Raw genomic sequence first — 7,341 nt, forward strand, 5'->3', positions numbered from 1 at the left:
AATTCTCCTGCCTCAGCCTCCTGAGTAGCTGGGATTACAGGCACACGCCACCATGCCCAGCTGAATTTTTGTATTTTTAGTAGAGACGGGGTTTCACCATGTTGACCAGGATGGTGTCGATCTCTTGACCTCGTGATCCACCCGCCTCGGCCTCCCAAAGTGCTGGGATTACAGGCGTGAGCCACCGTGCCCGGCCAGAAATGAACTATTAATGAATTTTCTCTTTAAAAATTTTATTAATTTTTTGTAGAGATAGGAGTCTCACTATGTTGCCCAGGCTGGTCTCGACCAGTGGCCTCCTGCCTCAGTCTTCCAAAGTGCTGGGATTATAATGAGCCACCTCTCCTGGCCTGTATGAGTCTTTAATTTTTTTTAATTTCTTTTTTTCAGGATGCTGTTTAAGCCTGTATGAATCTTAACTGTAGAATTCCATTTATTTGAAATTCAGGAACAAGCCAGCCTTATTTATAGAGAAACTAGTCAGAAGGTGGCAGTGGCAGTGGCAGTGGTGGCTGAGGTGGAGGGAATTGACCAGAAAGGGGCACAGGCCACATTTTAGAGTGATGGCAATGTTCTATCTTGTGTGGTGCTTTGGTTACATGGTGATACAATTGTCAAAACTCATCAAATTGAATATTTAAGATCTGTGTTTTTGGCCGGGCACCGTGGCTCACACCTGTAATCTCAGCACTTTGGGAGGCTGAGGCGGGTGGATCACAAGGTCAAGAGTTTGAGACCATCCTGGCCAACATGGTGAAATCCCGTCTCTACAAAAAATATAAAAATTAGCCAGGCGTGGTGGTATGTGCCTGTAGTCCCAGCTACTTGGGAGACTGAGGCAGGAGAAGTGCTTGAATCTGGGAGGCAGAGTTTGCAGTAAGCCAAGATTGTGCCACTGCACTCCAGCCTAGTGACAGAGCAAGACTCCATCTCACAAAAAAAATTTAAAAATCTGTGTTTTTCATTGTATATAAATTATACCTTAATTTTTAATGACCTTAAGTAGTTGCGCCCAAGGACACAGAACAACCTGTTCACACCTTGCAAATTCAGGTCTGTAATCAAACTAAGTGGATATGTGTGAATTAGAAATCTCCTTTAAAACAAACAAAAAAACCCTGTAAGCTCACTTTTGGGGACATCATCAGTATAGGCTGGGGCCAAGAGAATAAGTTTTCTGAGACAGTAACTTCAAGCTAAGGCCCCGTAGGCTGGTCAGTCCCAGCACTTGCTAAGCGTATTTGAAGATGGCACTTTTCCGTGGGGAGTGTCACACTGGGTGGATGGGTGGCTGGGCTGCAGATGTTAGGAAGTCCTCACCACTCATGAACAACTCAGACTGACAAAGGGAGGGTTCAAAAAGGAGTTCTCCTATATCACTTCCAGCAAGCAAATTTAACAATAGCTATACATAGAGCAATGGTGCGTATCAGTTTGTAGTTGTTGCTATACAGGCTGGGCAATAAGACTTGGCACCAAACGAGTGACATGCCCTCACTTAGTGTCAGCCTCCACTGTGCCTCAAGGGCCACTCACCATGAGACTAGCCCCAGAGCCAGTCCCACACCTTCCAGAGCACCGCATCCTCAGAGGCACCTCCACAGACTTGCTGCACTCCTCTGTCCCCTCAGACACATTCCAAAGGACCACTGTCAATATCCATACTGTAGAATTCCATTTACTTGAAATGAAATGCAATTAAGACTTATTTGAGAATTTGGTTTTTCTGTGGGTGAATTCTTTTCAGTAATTTTATCCTAATATAACACATGCTAAAATAAAGCACTGGAGTCAGAGGTGAGGTCAGGGCCCTAGTTATGAAGTGAGACAGATCCTCAAGCTAATTTAAAAACAAATTGTAGGGCTGACAGCAGTGGCTTACACCTATAATCCCAGCACTTTGGGAGGCTGGGGCGAGCGGATCATTTGAGCCCAGGAGTTTGAGACTAGCCTGGGCAACATGGCAAAACTCCTTCTCTACAAAAAATACAAAAATTAGCCAGGCATGGTGGTACACACGTGTAGTCCCAGCTACTCAGGAGAGGAGACTGAGGTGGGAGGATCTCTTGAGCCCAAGAGGTCAAGGCTGCAGTGGGCTGTGATTGCACCACCTCACTCCAGCCTGGGCAACAGAGCCTATCTCAAAAAAAAAAAAAAAAAAAGATTGACATTAGCTAAGCTGATTAGGTGTTTTAGGTGCTTGTGTATAAAATAACATCTGTAATTTATGCAAGTTGATTAATAATTACTTATTAAGCACAGACTATGAGCCAGGCCTCAGCAAAGGACTGGGTACTACGGTAAGCCAAACAGATGAAGTTTCTGCTTGCGTGGAGTGTGCAGTCTAGGAGGAGAGATAAGACAATCAAATAATCACATAAATATGTAATTACAATTTGAGATTAAATGTTATAAAGGAAAAGAATGGTGCTATGAGAGACTCAACAGGATATAAATTAGCCTTATTATAGGGTCTTACTCTCAACAGGCTGGAGTTCAGTGGCATGATCTCAGCTCACTGCAACCTCCACCTCCTGGGTTCAATCATTCCTCCCACCTCAGCCCCCAAGTGGCTGCGACCACAGGCACATGCCACCACATCTGGCTACTTTTTTGTATTTTTGGTAGAGACAGGGTTTCTCCACGTTGCCCAGGCTAGTCTCAAGGTTGGTATTGAACTCCTGTCTTCAAGTGATCTGCCCGTCTCAGCCTCCCAAAGTCCTAGGATTACAGACTTGAGCCACGTCGCCCAGTCAAATTGGCCTTATGTTTATTTTTTTTAATTTTTATTTTTTTGAGACAGAGTCTTACTCTGTCACCCAGGCTGGAGTGCAGTGGTGCAATCTTGGTTCAGCACAACCTCTGCTTCCTGGGTTCAAGTGATTCTCCTGCCTCAGCCTCCCGAGTACCTGGGATTACAGGTGTGCACCATGACGCCTGGCTAATTTTTTTCTTGTATTTTTATTTTTATTTATTATTTGTAGAGACAGGGGCTTGCTCTGTTGCTCAGGCTGAAGTGCAGTGGGGCGATCATAGCTTACTGTAACCTCAAACTCCTGGGCTCAAGTGATCCTCCCGCCTTGGCCTCCCAAAGTGCTGGGATCACAGGCATGAGTCACAGGGTCCTGCCAGGCCTGTATTTTTAGTAGAGGTGGGGTTTCACCACGTTGGCTGGGCTGGTGTCAAACTCCTGACCTCAAGTGATCTGCCTGCCTCGGCCTTCCAAAGTTAGCCTTATTTTTAAAAGTGTTCAATGAAAGATTTATAATGCACTCTGAGTTTCATGTGAGAAAAGTTTCACACTCTTAGACTGAATTATGATAAAAACACTGACATTCACTGACCCTTACCCTGCTCCTTGACCATCAATTCCCACTTCCTGTGTTGTATTCAGAGTTGAGCTCACTCTCTCTCCCCAGCTGCAAGACTCTATGCAGAGGTACCTATACATTGCCATGGTCCTGAATAGCGTCTTCATTACTATGGAAAAAAAATCCAAACAGTGACACTGGTAGTGTCGTAAACACACGAGAGCCCAATGTCATTAAAAACCCAATTTGTGATTAGCGACACTCCCCTTCCCCAGAGCAGTACCAGTCCCAAAAGCATTTCTTCAGTATGAAGAGTCCAAAAGAGGCAGGAGGGAAAAGTAAAATGTTCAGAACTTCAAACTGCAATCATGCAACTCTCTCATGACGCTCTGTGTTCAGGTATCATGGTTGAAAACTTTATTGGTTGTAAATCACAGTACAAATAACCAAGCTTCAGTTATCTGATCTTTGTCAAATACAATTAAATCCAGCGGTCAATTCTTACCTTCTTCCCACTTTGACCTATCAGCAGCATCTGACATGGCAGATTCCACCTTCCTTGAAACACTTTTCTTCACCTGACTTCCAGAACACAAATTTCTTCTGATTTTCCTCTTACCTCTCCGACCACTTCTCAGTTCCTTCTGCTCATTTCTCCTGATGATGACTGTGGTAACCATGGCACAGTCCCTAGTCTATTTTTTTCTATCTATATTCACTCCCTTGGTGGTTTCATTCAGTGCCATGGCTTTTAAATGTTATCTATTTCTTTTTTTATTTTTATTTTATTTTATTTATTTATTTATTTATTTTTTTTTAGACGGAGTTTCGCTCTTGTTACCCAGACTGGAGTGCAATGGCGCGATCTCGGCTCACCGCAACCTCCGCCTCCTGGGTTCAAGCAATTCTCCTGCCTCAGCCTCCTGAGAAGCTGGGATTACAGGCACACGCCACCATGCCCAGCTAATTTTTTGTAGTTTTAGTAGAGACGGGGTTTCACCATGTTGACCAGGATGGTCTCGATCTCTTGACCTCGTGATCCACCCGCCTCGGCCTCCCAAAGTGCTGGGATTACAGGCGTGAGCCACCGCGCCCGGCTTAAATGTTATCTATTTCTGATTACCCCAAAGTTATCAGCCAGGTCCTCCCCTTTGAGCTCCAGACAGGTGCAAACAACCGCCTATCTGACATCTGTACTTGGATTTTTTTTTGGTTTTTGTTTTTTTTTGAGACAGAGCCTCACTCTGTTGCCCAGCCTGGAATGCAGTGGCGCAATCTCAACTCACAGCAACCTCCACCTCCTGGTTTTCCAGTGATTCTCCTGCCTTAGCCTCCTGTGTAGCTGGGATTACAGGCACCCACCACTACGTTCAGCTATTTTTTTTGTATTTTTAAATAGAGATGGGGTTTCACCATGTTAGCCAGGATGGTCTCTATCTTTGACCTTGTGATCCGCCCACCTTGGCCTCCAAAAGTGCTGGGATTACAGGCATGAACCACTGCGCTGGGCCCTCTACTTGGATGTTTAATAGGCATCTCAAACTTAAAATGTCCCGGACTAGACTCCTGATGTTTCTCCCCACCAAACATACTATTCCCACAATGACTTAATCTCAGAAACTGGTAACACAAATTTTTCAACTACTCAAGTTAAAACCTTGGAGTTATTCTTGATTCTTCTTTTTCTCTCACATTTCACATCTGATCCATTAACAAGTCTTCCTGAGTCTCTACCTTCAAAATATACCCTGCATCCAAGCACCTCCTACAACTGCTTTCATTACCACCTCCGATCAATTAACCCTCACCTCTCTCCTACATTATTGCAACAGCTTAACTGGTCTCCCAGCTTCTACCCTACCTGGCCCCCTGCTCCCCATCTACTCTCAACATACCACTGAGAGTAACAATTAAAATGTCAGATCAATCCACTCCTCTGTCCAAACCCTCCAAAGGCTTCCCATCTCTCTTGGAGTCAAAGTTCTTTGTGAAACTTCCCATCTCTCTTGTAGTCAAAGTTCTTTCATCGACCTATAAGGTCCTACATGATATCTGTCTGCACACCCACTCCTCCTTTTACCTTACTGATCATATATTCTACTCGATCTTCCTTCACTTACTCTGCTATGGTTATGGTAGCTCTCTGGTATCCGCACCCCGAACAGGTCAGGTACATCCTGCCTCAGGGTCTTTGCACTTGCACTGTCCTCTACTGTGCAGACATCCACTTGGCTTTCTCTCTCTCTCTCTTTCAGGTTTCTACTTCAATGCTGTCTTTTCAGAAACAGGCTTATTTGGCCAGGCGCAGTGGCTCACACCTGTAATCCCAGCACTTTGGGAGGCCAAGGGAGGCGGATCACGAGGTCAAGAGATCAAGATCATCCTGGCCAAAATGGTGACACTCCGTCTCTACTAAAAATATAAAAATTAGCTGGGTGTGGGGGCAAGTGCCTATAGTCCCAGCAACTTGGGAGGCAAAGACGGGAGAAATGCTTGAACCTGGGAGGTGAAGGTTGCAGTGAGCCGAGATAACACCACTGCACTCCAGCCTGGGTGACAGAGTGAGCCTCCATCTCAAAAAAAAAAAAAAAGAAACAGGTTTATTTTTCCATTGTTTGTCTCTTCCCACCATCCTTTCTAGAATGTATGCTCCTTGAAGACAGAATTTTTTGTCTGTTTTGTTCACTGCTATATCCCCAGTGCCTAAAACAAGGTCTGATACATAGTTAGTGCTCAATAAATATTTGCTGAAAGAATGAAAGATTTCAGAGCTAGTTCCTGCAGTCAATAAACTAAAACATATATACTGAGCTCATCAAAACCATACATACATAATTCAGTAGGCTCTTGGGATATGCTTAAAAATGTAATAAAGAGATTGCTTATGTCACTAGCCTAAGTAGTTTGGAACAGAATCTGGTTTGAGGGTTCAGGAAAGGAAACAAGCATCATAATAGTTCTGCCTGATACTTGGAGTTAGGAAGATGAGCTGCTGCTCTGTCTTCCACTACATCATGATCTGTCAAGAGGGTGCTCTCACATAGAACTGTCTCTCCAACCATCACGCCTCCTCCACATGGCATGACCCAGGCCTATCCATCACCTCAGTCCCCTTGTAGTCAAGTTTCCTCCCTCTTACCAGAGAAGTATATTGTGTTGAGTGAGCCTTGCAGGACCACAGTGACCTAGAACCTAAAGGCCATATTGAGTCAAATGCCAACAGACAAATGTGAAGGGAAGGCAAGTGATAATGGACCCAAATAAATGAGAGTGACTCAAACCTGACCAGTTCATAAGGAACCACTATGGCTGCACTGGAGCCTCCTTGTGCCCATGGCCAGTCCATCCCTCCATCCCATCAACTGGGCATCCTGATGTCTCTCTCCTAGTCCTGACCATTTTCTCCCCCAACCCTTAAGAGCCTGTAGGATAAAGCCCAAATTCCTTGATGGGGCTCACAATGCATCTCCCCAGTGTGGGTGGGGCCCTTCTTTATCTTTCCCCTATGACTGCATTTGTCAGGCTAGAAGCTACCATACCTGACCCTTTCAATTCTGCTCAGAAATTATGGTCCATGCTGTTTGCTCTGCCTGGGACAACCTTTTCTGACTCCCCTAGGTTAACTCCTTCTTAGGACATCTGTTAGGTCTCCACTTAAACATCATTTCTTCAGAGAAGCTGTGTCTCAGCTGGTTAAGTGATTTTCTATTCACAGTCCCCACAGCAACCTGGGCTTTGGCTTTCAAAGACTCAGCACATTTCACCGGCTCACCTATTTAGTGTCTGTCCTGATGGCAGGACTTTGCTTGTCCCACATGCTGCTGTCACCAGGACAGAGCACAGTGCCTGACATGGAGTAGGTGCTGAGTAATGGTTGAAAAATGGGCATACAGGCCGGGCGTGGTGGCTCATGCCTGTAATCCAAGCACTTTGGGAGGGCAAGGCATGTGGATCACCTGAGGCCAGCAGTTTCAGACCAGCCTGGCCAACATGGAGAAGAAAAAAAACCTATCTTTTTTTTTTTTTTTTT

The 7,341-nt window shown here is 45.0% G+C and overlaps 1 protein-coding gene across 5 annotated transcripts in view; it reads right to left on the reverse strand.

Annotated features, from left to right (window-relative positions):
* The window catches only part of GFOD2 (glucose-fructose oxidoreductase domain containing 2), a 49,665-nt gene that overhangs the window by 29,046 nt on the left and 13,278 nt on the right, over window positions 1-7,341 (reverse strand). Inside the window, exon 1 of one of the 5 annotated variants that reach the window (XM_017539404.2) lies at window positions 2,020-2,061. The exons of 3 other annotated variants lie outside the window; for them this stretch is intronic. The gene's annotated coding sequence lies outside the window, so the exon portion shown is untranslated. Of the gene's footprint in view, window positions 1-1,884; window positions 1,909-2,019; window positions 2,062-7,341 lie in introns of those variants that run through there. One more of the 5 variants, XM_017539403.2, reaches the window with a different exon arrangement.

This window comes from Cebus imitator, unplaced genomic scaffold (assembly GCF_001604975.1).
Source record: "Cebus imitator isolate Cc_AM_T3 unplaced genomic scaffold, Cebus_imitator-1.0 Scaffold118, whole genome shotgun sequence".
NCBI classification, from domain to species: domain Eukaryota; kingdom Metazoa; phylum Chordata; class Mammalia; order Primates; family Cebidae; genus Cebus; species Cebus imitator.